At 42.6% G+C, this 17,026-nt stretch overlaps 1 protein-coding gene across 5 annotated transcripts in view; it reads left to right on the top strand.

Moving 5' to 3' along the window:
• ptprfa (protein tyrosine phosphatase receptor type Fa) overlaps positions 1–17,026 on the top strand; it is a 315,231-nt gene that overhangs the window by 36,447 nt on the left and 261,758 nt on the right. The gene's annotated exons all lie outside the window — the stretch shown is intronic.

The raw sequence follows: 17,026 nt of genomic DNA, 5'->3' as shown, positions 1-17,026 counted from the left end.
GTAGAACCATGCTTTTAAAGGTCTCAGTGGAGAAGGCTTAGCTTTTCCACAACACAGAAAACTGACACTGAGTCTGAAATAATATTACAGAACAGGTTTACACACTGAATTAGACTGCATTAGTTTCAGCTAATAAACTGGCAACTGATATACGGTATGTAAGTGTACACTCACCAACATACACACACACACACACACACACAAACTCACACACACACACACACACACACACACACACACACACACACACACACACACACACACACACACACACACACACACACACACAGCTGTCTCTCTCTACTTTAGTATCAGGTCGTGAAATCATCCATTTAAATGTTTCTTTTAAAAAATATGTTTTAAGAGCAAACAGATCGTCAAGTGGGAAAAACATTTTCACTGAAGCCACACATCAAAGGCTGCTTTGACACTGCAGGTTGTTTGTTTGATATATTCCAAATCACTGATCATATCATATCTTTTTTTGGATGGGTGATTCATAGCTTTGACTTGTAAATGAAATGCAGCTAATCAAGAAGCAGTTAAGGATCTCATTCAAACTAACTTTTTTCAGAACTTCTCTGGCCCTACAGCCTTTATATTATTACATTATATTATATTATTTTAAGTTTGTTAAAAAAGATTTGTTGTGTTGTTGTGATTAGTAGCTGGATAATGTGGGATAAATAACAACAATGCAATGGAGGCACAAGACATCATCATATTTTTTATTCTAGAGTTGTTGGCTGCCGACATACTTATGGTTTGAATTAAATCGAAAATGTTTCCGGGTCTAACATTTCAGGCAAGTTATTGTTAAGACGAAGTAAAACAAACAAAACACAATCACGTCATAATACAACCACAGACAAGACTAATACAATCACAACACAACAAATGTAAGAAACAAATTCCGACACAACCACTGTATGGCCACAGAAGGGCCACAAATAAATACATTTACCTAGCAATACAACAATACATTAATATAAACTTTGTGTTTGATTCTTGGGAATTCATCTATAGATTATATAGCATATAGTCAACAGAAAAAAAAGCAGATAAAGCATTTGTGAATATATGAAAATAAATTATGCCTCGTATATTTGGTGGCAAATTATTCTACTCGGACGGATCATCTGTGACTTGCTCTTTTGGATACTGAGGGAGTGCAATAAAGTACTGTGTGGAGTGTCTCAGATTATAGGTGGAGGAATAACTGTTGCAGATAGTGTGGATAGTCTTGGTGTACACATTTGAATATGAGTCGCAGCCAGTGAATATCATCTTGTATTGAGCAGAGGCCATTTTTGTGAGCTACTGTACTGTATATATTGCATCCAAGAGTGAACCTATAGGGTTTTATTAATATTCTGTTCCATATAAAGAATATCAGAACAAATTTTGTTTTTGTTTTTTCATGTAAGATCTCTTATGTGAAGAATAGTTTTAACTGAATATTAGGTTGATCAAACCTGCAGTCTAATTGAACACATTAAATAGTGACGAATGAATGGGTAAAATGTGTGTAAAATATATCAGAGAATATTGGATGCTTTGTTGAGGGGTTTTATGTTAGTTTTGGATGCATTTTGATAAATAACATCAGCATAATTAAATGGACTATAGTGTCCTCACCGAGGGACGATGTCCTTCTCTTAAGTGTTTTTATATCCTATATCTTTTACTCTAGAATACAGTTGTGGGCTGCCAAATTACTTGGGGTTTTAATTAAATATACATGTTTTCCGGGATTAACACGTGGATCATGATAATTATAAAGTTATAACCTCTGAAAGACAAATGACAAACATCACAGAATAAATTGCTGAGATTTAGGGGGTGGCCGAACTGTCGTCGTCTACTAGAAGGTTGTTGGTTCGATCCCCGACCCCTGCAGTCAACATGTGTATGTGTCCTTCGGCAAGATACTTAACCCCAAATTGCTAACGATGGCACGGTCAATGGTGTGTCAGTGTGTGTGAATGTTAGTCGACCTAAGCAGGTGGCACCTTGTATGAATGTGTGAATGATGACTTCTATAGGTAAAGGCGCTTTGAAGGGGTTGTAAAGACTTGAAAAGCGCTGTATAAATATCGTCCATTTACCATTTTTAAGCGTAATTACAGCACACATTTTTGATGAAAATCCTTTCAGACAATTAATCTGGTAACAAGCGTCTGTTTGCTAATAGAATAATCTATGTATAACTTTTAGCTGCTTAAAGTAATTAGACCCCATTAGCTGTGTCTTAGATGTGAGGGGACAAATTCAATGTGTGATGCAGTGTAAAAGAAAAGCAGACAAACAGGGTCGAACCTGCTAATGATTTAATGTGCAGCCCAATGAACCTTTGGCAAGACTCATTTGTTGCAATTAGACACTGGCTTTCTCATTAAACCTGAGATAAAGAGTTGTGAATAATGAGCCAGTCATTGTCCTCTCTGTGCCCTTTACTCCTGCTGCCACTTCAACTAGTGCTGTGATACTTTGAGCCCAAGCTTCAGTCCTCCTGCACCCCCTGCGTCTCTCTGACCCTTCAGTTTGATGTGGATTTTAACAAGGCTCTTCTGTGGGACTCAGCTGATGACATATTCTTTAATGGTTCTTCACCTGGATCAGCCAGCTGCACATGTGTTGCACTCTTGTGTTCTGGCAACTCCTGGGGAATTTAAGGTGGAAGCCCTCTTGTAGCGACATGGAAACACCTGCATGATGTAGTGCAATGCAACCTATACCTGCAATCTCTACATAGAGTATTTTTCGTTTTCGTTGACGCTAGGGGCTCTATTTTTGTGAACCCATTGACAATGACTGCAGTTCAGTGTACCCTCCCAGTCCATCAGGGTCGTGCCAAATGCAATGACGATTATTTGGTCGCCATGGTTGTCTGATGTAACCCTAACCCTTCACTTGAAGATAATTTGTTATCTTAAAGGTCCCATGTCATGGCCATTTCTACTGATCATAATTCCATTGTTGACGGCTTGTTGGAGATCCTGCCCCCCCCCCGCCCCTCCCTGTGAGCCCACTGTGCCAATGGCGTTAGCAACCAGAAAATGACACCAGTAAGGACAAACAGATGAGAATGCTGCGTGGGGTCTGGTTGCCGTGTTGGCGGGACGTTGCACGGCTCGCTGCTGCGAGGAGCGGACAGTGTGAGCTGGGTTCATTTCCTGCTTGCTGCGTGGGGTCTGCGAGACAGCGAGACATCAAGAATGGACGCGGGAAGGGGGGATGCTGAGGGGGCTGCAGCACCCCCATCTGCGAGGCTCCACTAGCACTCCCCCCCCCTCCTGCCACGTCACAGTTTCGCCGCTGAGAGAGTCCATTTGGGTATGGGCACGTCACTGTACCCAGGAAGAAAACAATGGTAAAAGAGAAATGTCCAACGAGGCGTTCTGGGGCAGCATAGACAGGTCTTTTCTGTGTTAGAGTTTTACTCGCTACAGGGTGTACTTTGAGGGTTTGTGACTTTGCAGACCGTTTGTGACTTTGCAGACCATGCATAACAACCTTCATAACACACAAGGGGACGGGTAATAACCGAAAAAGCATGACATGGGATTTTTAACATATCAATACAACTCAAATATAAATGAATCCCCTCCGATGAAAGCCTTTGTATCAGCAGTCCCTGACACACTTGTGCATGGTTACAGATGAGTTTGAGTTTTGTTGATGAAGAAAAAGGGATTTTTTGATCCCAGACAAACCCTCAACGTACTGTATGTTGAAGAAGTGTTCAGGTTAACCTCAGTTTGTATTTATTATTGTCATGTCTCGGAAACTTATGATGAAAGTTTATTCGTTATATTAGTTTTGTTATGTCCCTTTGTCCTGTGCCTTCTGTCTTATTTTGAAAAGTTATTCTCCCTCTCGTTTCAGAACTCCATGCTCCCCGCCCCTATGTGTCTCCTGTGTTCGTGATTGGTTTCCCCACCCTAATTGCTTCCACCTGTTCCCCTCACTTTGTGTATATATTGGCCCATTCCCAAACCGCCCCCTACCCCTCCGTTTGCGCGTTCACGCGGAGGGTCCGCCATATTAAGGCCTGTTCCAAACCAACGAGTGTGGAGCGGTGTGGAGGGGGAGTGGGCTATCAAGCCCTCAAACAGCGAGTCTGCATCAGTGCTGACTGGAGACCGGTCTCCACGCTGTGTGTGTCCGTCAGGAAACAAGCTGTTAACATGTAGTTCCAGCAAACATCCACTGATAAATTGCAATGTTAACAACCTCATGATAGCCTCATATGTTTTAACTTAGGATCATACCTGTGTTTAGTCTAGAAAAAGGTAAATGTGTGCATTTTATTATAAAGTTGTGTATATTTACAGACTGTTGCAAAAACTAAGAAGCTTATAAACATCAGGTTTAAAACTAAAAGAGCTTTACAAAAAAGTAACACAATGAAAGATGTTTGGAGTTTTATTTGAGTTATTAATTTACATTTTTTGTCTAAGAGATGCTGATTTGAAACCGTAGTTACATACAGTTACGGCATTTCCTGTTTCTGCCGGAGAGAGGGGAGGCCGTCCCAAAGCTTGCTGCTGTATTTACTCCCTCCATCTGACAGGAGGGAGCCTCGTTGAGCTGTGAGTGTGGCTACAGACGGAGGGGTAGGGTCGAGGGAGTGGTTTGGGATTGGGCCATTGTGTTAGTCCCCACCTGTCCAATGCCAGTTTGTTTCCTCATTCATGACTACGCTCTAGCCTGCTCCATGGTCATATCCCGTTTTCTCATGCTCCTGATGTCTGCTGATAGTTTTTCCTCGAAAGAGTGATTTTGTGTTTTCTTGTTTTGTTACTGTGCTAAAACCAGTAAAGTCTTTATTTTTGAATACCACCTGCGTCTGAGTTGTGCATTTGAGTTAATGCCACTAAGTTCACCCCTTGACAATTATTAGGGCTTTTATGGACAAATGCATTAGGGTCAATGGTGGTAGGTGTAAACGACTAGGAATGCACACATCACTGTCCTTGATGTGAGTTGACTTTCTCTCTACCTCCTCCTTGGAAAATTAGAGAGCCTCCACTAGGGCTGTGCAATTAATCGTATTTTAGTCGCGATTACGGCTTGCGACGATTATGAAAACAGCATAATTGACAAAATACGATTATTTTTCTGGGTGCGCTTCACCCCTCCCTAAAAACCCACTCGGCCACGTAGGAGTGATATGTGTTGTGAGTGTTCAGCGCAAGCGCAGATGTCAGAACAAGTGCAGCAACTCGTTAAAAAGAAGGGTACAACTATTTCCACTATTTGGAAGTACTTTGGCTTTCAGGAGTCCGACGTGGAGCAAAAGAAAGTAGGCCTACAGTGCAGGATTTGTTACCAGGTTGTGTTGGCACCACACGCTAACAACCAATCTCTTTAATCATCTGAAACACAACCACAAAGTGCAATACGACTGGGTAATAATACAACAAAAAGCAGACGCCGCTCGACTTCATCCACAACATCAGTCATCGATTCAGGACGCATTGTACAGAGCAACGGCCTACGCGACGAGCTCGCAGAGACAGAGATATTACAGGTGCCATTACATTTCACATCGCTAAAGATATGTGCCCAGTTAGCACTGTTAGCAACCAGGGCTTTAAGCAACTGGACAATCGTTACGCGATGCTGTCTCGGTATTATTTTATTCGGTATTATGTGACAAATGCCGTGGGGAAGTTGAGAGAGATGTGGCTTCAGCTGACTACTTTGCCACCACAACGGACCTATGGTCTAGCCCAGGGGTGCTCAACCAGTCGATCGCGAGATGTGTCTAAAAATAGAACAACAATATTCTGTTTTATCGTTAATGTCCTGTAACATAATCTTCCTGTGCCAGAATAATGCACTTGAATGCATCAAAGCTTTGTGATTGGCCGGCGTCACCCCTGTGTCGGGGCGTGGCTGAGGGTCTTCAGTACAGGTGGCAATATTGTCACCTGCCTGCGCTCATCTCTGAAACCAGACCATGTAAACAGCCTGGTGTTTCTTGCAAAAAATCTTTAAGAGATGACATGAGCAGCCCTACCAGCATTTGCCATGGTGGCCAAAACATTTTTATTTGGTCTTAAATTGTAGTTCAACATTTATTTCCTGTTATTTCTGGACCATGACGGTTGGCCAGCCTTCAACGTTTAACTGAGTGGAATATGTTGAATATGTTTTACCAAAATGTTGGCTATATGTTAAGGAGTTTTCAGTAGGTTGTGACAGTGCACGCTGTCATGGCTCTCAGCCACAACAAACGTGCGACAGAAAACGAGGGCGTGAATAGGAAACAAGAGTTTATTCACTGCTGCTGAAGAACACAAACAGGCGAAACAAACAACGAAACAAGAGGTCAGCTGGTCGTGCTGCTCTTCGCGCTGTGTCCTCCTGCCAGAGAGAGAGCGAGAGCGAGATCCGGCCCGGTCCTTTATCCGGCTAGCTCCAGCCGCCAGGTGTCCTCAATCCCAGCTGATAGACCAAAGGGAAAACCTTAAAGGAACATACACACACCAGAGATAACAAGGCAGGGGTCGTCTATAGCTAGAGCTATCCTCAAGACATAAGGAGGAATATGCTGACTGCGCTCTCCCTGTGAGAACACACTGAAGCATCAGAGCGCAGTCCGCATCAGGCCAATCTCTAGCCCTAGCGACACGATCAAAAAGCAAAAAAAAAGTGTCAGGATCACTTTCATTAAATTGCGGTAACAAGCGCAAGTTGTTAGCATCAAACCGATGAGGAGACCTGGGCACCTGTTCACCGTGCCACTCACCCAACACTGCACCATCTCTGACCATAGAAAGACGTTGTCCTTCCATATCCAGTTTGGCTCTCTCAGTCTCCTGCCGCATCCGCTCCACTGCAATTTCCTTTTCACACTCCATCTCATACCTCATTTTGTCATGACTCAGCTGCAACAATAACATCTCCTTCTGCTGCTCAAAGGACAGTGAACTAGCCTGAAAAAGAGGTTTTAACAAAACCCCCTCTTCCTTTGCAGCAAACACTCCTGTCTCACTTAATGTCGACACTATAGAGTCTTTTATGTTGTCTTTCACCCTTCTATCACCGACAATAGAAACAGAGAAATACTCAGCAATTAAGAGCAGCTGCTCTCTTGAGAAAGTGGCAAGAGACTCCTGAGACGGAGCTTCAATAAATGCCTCTACGTCAGCCATCTTAATTTACACCGACCCCTCACCGGAACACAACACCGGACCTTTAAACCGAAAGAAGAGAACAAAAACAAAAACCAACCGGACAGATACCACCACGTTTATTATGCGTCCAAAGTGGAACACTAATTTTTTGATTGGAGTTTCCCCACTAGCTCACCATCCCACTGACTAATCTCCTCCCTAGTCTTCATGCAGTTACTTGTGGTGGGTATTTATGCACTGGAGACCGCTAATCCAGCAAAGCGACTAGCAAACTAGCAACACTACTGAGACCACGGTCATGCTCTCAAGCCAAGGCTTCAACCACTTTATCCGCAACACTACACACCCCGCTCAACGATCCCAAGGGAACCGCCGCTTAACCTGCCAGGGAAAACTGTGGAGCAGTTCCGCACTGCTCCACATGCAACGTACCAACCAACCCACACAAATCTCACCTATCCGTTGCTGTATCACAGATAAAAAGAAGTGGACGAGCCCCCAGCTGTCATGGCTTGGCTCTCAGCCACAACAAACGCGCGACAGAACACGAGGGCGTGAATAGGAAACAAGAGTTTATTCACTGCTGCTGAAGGACACAAACAGGCGAAACAAACAACGAAAGAAGAGGTCAGCTGGTCGTGGCTGCTCTTCGCACTGCGTCCTCCTGCCAGAGAGAGAGCGAGAGCGAGATCCGGCCTGGTCCTTTATCCGGCTAGCTCCAGCCGCCAGGTGTCCTCAATCCCAGCTGATAGACCAAAGGGAAAACCTTAAAGGAACATACACACACCAGAGATAACAAGGCAGGGGTCGTCACAACAACATGTTTGATTTCATTTATTTTGGTCTAATTTATTTGTATTTATCATATTAATAATATATGTTTAGTATGGTTTTGGAAGTGTGCTCCAACATATTTGTTGATCTTGTTTATTGGTAAAATATTATTTGTTTTAAAGTTCAATAAATGGTCAATGAATAATCGTCAAAATAATCGTGATATCAATTATTGACCCAAATAATCGTGATTATGATTTTTGCCATAATCACACAGCGCTAGCCTCCACCCTTAGCCCACCAGCTCAGTAAGAACGTGTGGGAACCAGAGGAAGTGTCGGCCTTAACTACACAACAATGATAAGGAGAGGATCTGCAGAGAGCAATAATATAAGCATGTAATCTAAGAAAATAGTATGTTGATGTGGTTTTTTACCTTTAGATAGAATAGATAGAACATAGAAATGAAAACGGTTTTATTTATTTGTATCTTGTGTAAATGACAAAGTAATCATTACAGCCTGGTTTACCCTCTGCCTGACCAACCCAGTCTCATAAAAAAACGTGTAATAACTACGTTGGTCCACAACGTAGGACGTAGTATTTCTACAAAAACGCCTCTGAAATTGTAAAATCCCTACGTTTTTTTTCACCATTCATTCCAATGGCTGGCGTTTATGTCACGTGATCTTCACATTTCTCCCTGCAGAAAAAACCCCCCGTGTATTACAATGCCGTTATGTGATGACTTTCAAAGAGAAAAGCAAGCACACTCGGAATAAAGTGTTTTCGGTCTGTTTCCGGTATTTGTTTATGACGATGTGATGTGAGATGTGAGACTGGAATTGCACAGGGGAAAATAACGTAGTAGCCTATCTATGCCACAATTTTAGATGCGGATTTTGTTAAACTAATACATTTGCGCTGTGGACCAACACTATACATTGACGGGGAAGGGGGTAGCAATAAAGATAACACCATTAAACAGTTACACAACATAACAGAAATAATATCGATAGCAGCATCCCTAGCAACCACCTTGGTGACAATGAAAACGTTGTATCGACACAATTTCCTGAAGTAATCTTCGTAATAACTAGCAAACTAAAGATCATGGGCATCCACTGCACACATAATCTGAAATAACAACTCATATTTCTCGCATCAAATGACATCAAAACGCATTTTAATGGCCAAACTAACCTTAAAATAGGCATTTTACACCGAGAATAAAACGAAGTTCGGCCATGTTTTTTTTTTCTGCAGGGAGAAATTTGAAGATCACGTGACATAGATGCCAGCCATTGGAAATGAATGGTGAAAAAAAACGTAGGGATCTTACAATTTCAGAGGCGTTTTTGTACCAACGTAGTTATTACACGTTTTTTTGTGAGACTGGGTTGGCCTGACTGAAGAAAATGTGTCTCCGGGTGGCTAAATGCTGCAGCCACAGTTTACTGCATTGTCCACTTATGCCCCTTTCACACCAACGCGTTTTCAGCTCCGGCTCGGAGCTGGAGCCTGAAAAGTACCGTTTTTTCCTGTTCACACCAGCCTCTTAGCTCCGGAATCCGGTTCACTTCCAGCTCCAAAAAATTGTCGGTCTAGAGCAGAGGTTGCGCTATACTTTTTCGCTGCCCGTCATTTTGACGGACAGGATCGTAAAACTTCCTTCAAAATCCAGAATTACCCGTCGGCCTTTACACAACTCTGATGAGGGGGGGGGGGGGGGGGAGGAGAAGCATGCTCGTGAACTGTCAACGAGGGGGGGGGAGGGACACATGCGCCGTGTTATGCATGGCTGCTGCACCTCGCGGGAGCGTGCACAGCGTAAAGCCAAAACTCACAGACATTTCAATGATTTGTACGGCACAGTTAAGTTTGGAAACGGTATAATTTCCTTTTTGGAGGGCATGCATAACACGGCATAACAGATAACACCCATAAGCAGCCTCGCTGCGGGGAAACTTTGGCGCTGTTCCGAGTTTGTTCTAATCTGTCAAAATGACGGACTGCTTTCAGATTTGTCCGTCGTTGTTAAAAAAAATCCGTCATAGACGGAAAATATTCGGCTAACGCGACCTCTGGTCTAGAGGCAAGAGCTTCGGAGCTAAGAGGCGGCGTCGCTTACGTCTCTCTTACGTCGAGGCGGGTTGAAGTAGATGCTGAAGACCACAAAGAAGTCTTGCATTTCGCATGTGATGTTTGTAAAGTTCCAAGTAAAGTCGTCCCTTGTAAAGTCGTCCGATGCCTTCCATTTCGTTTCGTAAGAGGATAACCAAAGCGAACAGCGCTTCAATACAATCGGCCATTGTTGTTGTTGTCGATGTGAGGGATTTCCGCGCGGTTTGGATTTTATGAAGCAGGCACGTAAACGGTGACGTCATGACACAGCAGCAGCAGCTCTGGGCGGTGTGAACAGAGCGGGAGCAGAAAAGGGAAACCGGAGCTGAACCAGAAAAGCTCCCGCTCGGAGCTAGAAAGGGAAAAGCGCTGGTGTGATAGCCGCATTAGTGGCCACTGAGGAAATGCCAGTTCACCTCCAGGCAGGCCCGGACTGGCCATCGGGAGCACCGGGAGGTTTCCCGATGGCCTGGCCTGCTGGCCTGAGGATTTTTTTTATGTACGTATTGTGAACGCAACGCTGCGCAAATGTGGGTCTGACTCTGCCTCACAGAGGGTGACTGGCTGTCTACATGATGTGGCCTGCCGACATGGCCACTTTCATACAGACCATACACTAATGCCCTCGATTGGTCTCTGTGTGTCATTCAAGCTCGGGAGGGTGTGTCTATGTGTGGCGCGAGCGAGAGAGAGAAAGCGCGCGCACCGGTTACGTGTAGGCTATTGTTGTTGTTAGCATCTGGTGCTAGCTAGCTGCGCTAACGGATATAAGGAAATGTTTCAACAACAAGGTGGAGGAGAGTCCTCTCCTGTCAGACTGAGAGACTGATAACTACAGCTCAGGTGAGGTAAAGGACTCTGCTGAGTGTTTAGATAGTTAACTTAGTTCTCAGTGGGTCTCACGGTTTGGTCACCATTCATGTAAACACCTATTTCCATTTGAGGGGGGAGTGATTAGTAAAATATAGATGAATAATAATAAAAAAACGTTAACTAGGTGAAAAAATGTAAGATAAAGTTTAAAAACTTGTTGAGAGCTAAAACTAGTCTTTGCTGCTGCCTCAAAGAGGAGCAGGGGGAGAGGAGGGAGACAGGAGAGGCTGGTTCAGGAGCACAGACACACTCACAAATATAAATGAACCAAAAACAAATAAATAAACAAGTTTCAATGTTTTTTCATATTGGATAAGGTATGTTATTGGTTATGGCCATGTTCTTATGATTTTATGATTATTTAAATGTATACAGTTCTGTTTCATATCGGTGTAGTCTCTCTCTTTATTTCCCCCTCAAAATGCACCAGATTGATGCATTTAAGTCCAACATTTAAAAAATATGTTTACCGGGGGAGAATGCCCCCGGACCCCCCTATAGGATTTGAGGTCCACCCCCACTTAAAATATGTTCACATGAATAGGTTCCTAAATAGATTTGCAATTTTTTTTAAATAGTAACCCATCTCCATATGTTTATTTTTTGGTAGTAGATTTAGAGGGCTATCACTATGGGCAGCAACGCTGTAAATATTGACAAATAAATCCAGCAAAATGCCACAAAAAACTGGTAGTGGCCTGGCTGGGTGTATAATTCCCGGCCTGACTTATTGTCCCAGTCCGGCCCTGCCTCCAGGCTTCATGTCAAACAGAAGCATTCAAGTACAATTCAAGGTCAACAGTCAGAGACATTCAGATATCAGTCTTCATGTCCTATTGTGAAGACTGCGTAGTATATAAGATAAGGTAAGATGAACCTTTACTAATTCCCTGGGGAAATGTAGATGGCATACATGTAGCAGCAACAGCAATGAAACACAGGATAGGACATATAAGAGTCCAAGGATAATTAAAATAACACATTGAAAAATTGTCAACACATTTAAAGCTATGAATCATTAAGAATATGTTAAATATATATATACGTACATTTGAGTGTGAAAGTGCTATTCCAGGTATGTATGTGCAAGTCATATGTACAAAAGCTTTTAAATATATTTGCCTTATTATTTGATTTGTATATTAACCTGGGTTTAACATGCAACTGTCCTTTTAGTATGCGCTGTGACTGTGTTGAGGCAGGATATGACATGTAGGCCCATATAGAGTAAAAACATATAGACAAAGGTGATATTGGAAGAAGTCTTTTGATCAGTTTTTTTCTTTACTTTTTGAATAGATACAGTTTATGTTGATTATTTCAGTTTGTTTCATGACGCCTGGATCGGAGGTAGTCAGAAATCAGAACAGTGACTTTTTTTTATTTTAGAAGGCACTAAAACGCCACGTAAGTTATCTTTTGGCTGACCTCAGTTGATTATGTGTGAAGACAAATGTATTACCCAAAGAGGCAAAGACTGAAAAGTGTAAATGCAGACATCGGGGGAACGATCAAAGCAGCTGTACAGGGACACACCTCCCCTCATGATTGCAGCACACAATGTTCAAGCTTCTTGTTCTCAAGTAATAGACGCTATAATTAACCTTCCTTTAAGAAGGAGTGGTTATTGCTAGTGGCTGGGAAATGTTGTCTATTTGTCTTCCTCATTAAACATTTATCAGAGTTCATTGATTAACCCATAAACACTGTGTAATGTGTTTTTCCTACTCAGTCTTAGGGGCCTGCATTTTCAATTTCTTATCAAATCAAGTTAGTGGTCAGTGGTTGTAACAGAGCTGAAACAATATGAAATCTTTCTCACTGTTTTTTTCCAGCTTAGCATGATCAAAATAGACCCTATTTGCCGTTGCTCTGGAATTGAGAGGAGCTCTTGACAGATATTGCTGGTTGAAGTGTGCCGGTTAATGGCATGTGGGCAAACAACCTTTGCATCTGCAGCTTTTGAGAGATGCTGCTGGTCTGCATCACACCCGGAGAGCCTCCTCTGTCGTGCACCCAGAGGACCTCTGTGTTAGCAAAGCTGCATACATGAATATAAATGTGCTCTAGCGATTACAACACCTAAACACCTGAAGTCATGAGCAGAAGCAAATGCTGAGTGCTGGCTAATAGCAACTGGCTCACTTCATGGCATGGCAGAGAGTTACTCAAGATACATATCTAAAATATCAAATATCATGTTTTTTTATTTTATTTTACTTTGCTATAATGAAACTTAAGTTCATATTAAAATAAAAAGGTATTATTTTCCATTGCTAACATTGCTGGTCAACACTTTCTATTGGTTGGATCTTGACTTCTTAAAGGGGCCCTTTTTTGCTCATTTTCAGGTTCATGTTTGTATGTTGTCTTTCTACTGGGACCTTTACAGCTTTAGTGTTCAAAAAGTTCTTTATTTTTCTCATACTGCACCTCTTTTCACCCTCTGTCTGAAACCAGAGCCCAGTCTGCTCTGATTGGTTAGCTTGTCGGCTTGGTGATTGGTCAACCAAGTGTAATAAAATTAGTTTTTCTTTAATCCCGCTGACAGAAAAACGGACCAAGACATGGTGGATGTAACAAAGGGAAACACCCTGTGAGGACTATTTACTCTTGACACATGCTATTGAACATATAGTATCACCAAATATAATTTACAAACCATTCATATTGTGTTTGGATGATAATATAAATACATTGTGTTGCTGACACTGTGTTCAGACAGGTGACATGATGTGAGGAGCAGCAGAAGAAGAGAAACAGTTATTGGTGAGAAAGATAAAAAACAAGGAAGCACGGCACTGCTTTGGGTGGATGTAATGTATGCAGATATGGCAGCTTTCGTCCCAGGAGGAAAGGGTGCACGGAGCTGTGAGGAGTGATACGGTCGACTATTACAGCTGACTCTGCACTTCCATGACAGCACCTAGGGACAGCATCCTCACACACACACACACACACACACACACACACACACACACACACACACACACACACACACGCACACACACGCACACGCACACGCACACGCACACGCACACACACACACCTCATCTTGGTGCTCATTAATTCCACAGGCACACACACAAGCACAAAACAAGGGAACCACATACAATGCAACATATGTCACAATAGAATAGCACTTATAGAGCACATCCGCCAAGGCCAATTGTGCATTCTCCCCGGATGTCCCAATTTCTCAGTTGGGAAGTAGTACAAACTTCAGTGTGTTCATGAGTTTGAAGTCATAATATGGAAACATCATGAATGCTACAAAATGTGTTGCATTTTAATGCCCAGAGCATCCCGGAAACATGCCACGACAGTCTCCCAGTTGCTTTTCCGCGAATATCAGAATCAGAAATTCTTAATTCTTCCCCCTGCGGGGACATTAACATTGTAGCGGCAAAGGAGACAGTAGTGCTGCAGATAGCTGTAACAATCTTTCAAAAGTGGATACAAGCATCAACATTTTCATGTTTACCCTTCTGGGGGAATTTATTAAAAAAACCTGTTTGCCACTTGAATTTTCTAAATTGAGACCAGACAGATGGCTGTCATTTTCAGCCAAGCAAACGGTAGATTTTGTCATTTTAAACATAACATGTCAAAATGTGGGACTTATTAGAAAGCTTTTGGAACACCTAACCAGACTAATAATAATAATAATAATACTGGTTTATCATCTAATTTTTATTTTGTTTGTTTCCTGAAGTCACTACAGGAACAGTGCAGATAAATGCCACAAAAAAAGGTTACCCTTACATATTATTTAATAGGCAAGCACTTTAATTAAGTCAGTAAACATGCAATTTAGAAACATCTTTATAAAACTAAATGGAAAAATAAAAGTAATGAAGAAATAGTAGTATCCCAGATGGGAAGTTAACTAATTAAAGCCAATATAAATTCACTAAATCAAAAATATGACATGTTTGTGATAAGGTAAGCTTGGCAAAGGGAGGGCTGAGCATTGTCACATTGCAGCAATAACACGTTTTTTTTTTGGGGGGCTGGATAAGGATGGAGCCGCAGGAACACATCCCTCATCAGGTGCTGTTGTGAGGGTTTATTGAGCGGCTCGTATAGCGGAGGACATTAATTTGACAGGTGTCGGCCTCCCGGCTGCTCTCTCCTCAGACCTTTCTGCTCTCAGCCGGTCCCTTGTTAGACACATCGTTGTTGAATGATCACAGGAGCGGACAGGACCAACACCGGGACAATGACCTGTCTGGGTTCTCTCTGTTCTTATCTTTGTCTCAACCATTCAGCTCGGGGGGAGGTCCAATTAATCAATCAAACACAGGCTGTCCTTACTTCATATACTGTACAATATCATCTGAAAACAGGATATAAACTGGGATTAGCTCATGTGCATTTACTTTTAGACTACATTTTAGCAAATTGAAGGGTTATGCTCAATTAAGGTAAATCACGTGGTGCTGCCATCCTCCTTATCGTGTCACATAGTATATACAGAGGATAAAATAAGATGGATAAGATAACACTGGATTGATCCCGGACATTTTTAGCAGAAAAACTAAGCAATAAAAAGGGTGGAACGCATAATAAGAAAGGTTACACATAATAGAAATTAAAAGAAAAGCTAAATGAAAACCACATTTATAAGATCTAAAACATTAAAGTAGCAATAATAATGAAAGTGTTTATTGCCATACAGATTTGGATAATTATGTATTTAGAAGTGCAAGTCCAAGTAGGTACATTATGGTGCAAATCACGTACATACAGTGCTGGTTGTTATGAGGTAGTATCTTGAAAGAGAGGGTTTTTTAGGAAAAATGTACAAAACAGTAAACTGACATCATACATATTGAAACTGCACTCTGTGGCATTTGCATGACGTAGACATTATAATCTTCAATATTTAATATTTAATTATTTATGAATTTAAAGAATCAGTAAAATTCCACGAGCATCCCTCTCTTGTTTGCAGCAACAGGTAGCTCTGTGCTGTAATCATTTTTATATTCTTATAAGACAGAAATAAGCGTCAAATGAGTCACCAATCACCGCTTTTTATGTAAACTCGCAAATAGCCTGAGGATGAGAGTCTATTTGACATGACAGTTGATAAACCCCCTTTGTATGGGTTCCCTGCAGAAACTCTCCTCTCTACTCTCTCATCCTCTCTGGACTCTCTCTGTCCTCTCACATTTCGGCAGGCTCGTCAGTCCCCTCCTGCTCCCTGGCTAAATGACGCACTGCGTGCTAATAGAACCATCCTTCGGGCAGCAGAGCGGAAACGGTGGAATTCCAAACACCATGACGACCTCCTAACCTATCAGGCTCTCCTCTTTCTCTGCTTCGATCTCTCAGGCAAAAAGCACTTTCTTTCAAAATAACGGCCCGTCCACACAGTGGCGTGCGTTGACGCTTGCCGGCGGGCGTGTCTGAAACTCGACCAACAACCAATCACATGAATCTCCCGCCCCTGACACACAAGCAGCGGTTTGATTGGCTAGAGCTTGTACTGGCATATTATTCGATTGGCTGACGCTTCTGCCGAGGCTTCAAAAGTTGAACATTGCTCAACTTTTGCAGCGAGCCACGCCAGCAACGCTCCACGTCGCTTCCCGCAATGCAGTTCGGCGAAAAATGACGTCACCCCATTCAAAGTGAATGGAGAAGCGTCAACGCACGCCGCTGTGTGGACGGGCCGTAAAATCCAATCTTCCTATTCCAATCCCAAAATACTATTTTCCATCTTCTTCACCCTCTTGGACCCCCCCAAAGCCCCTTCCCCCTCCTCCCTTCTGTCAAGCGACTTTGTTAACCACTTTGAAAAAAAGGTTGATGATATTCGCTCTTCTTTTTCTGACTCACCTTTACTCACCACTGGGTCACCAGACCCACCTTTACCCACACACTAACCTCCTTCTCCCCTCTCTCTCCAAGTGAGATTCTTACCCTCATTACCTCTGCCCGCCCTACCACCTGTCCTCTGGACCCTATCCCTTCAAACCTCCTTCAGACTATCGCTCCTGATATTCTACCGTTTCTCTCCCATTTAATCAACACTTCTCTAACTTCTGGTCACTTTCCAAACAGTCTCAAGGAGGCAAGAGTAAACCCTCTCCTAAAGA

Source organism: Gymnodraco acuticeps, unplaced genomic scaffold (genome assembly GCF_902827175.1).
Source record: "Gymnodraco acuticeps unplaced genomic scaffold, fGymAcu1.1, whole genome shotgun sequence".
NCBI lineage: Eukaryota > Metazoa > Chordata > Actinopteri > Perciformes > Bathydraconidae > Gymnodraco > Gymnodraco acuticeps.
The sequence above is the reverse complement of the archived record's forward strand: the minus strand, read 5'-3'. Positions and strand labels throughout refer to the sequence as shown.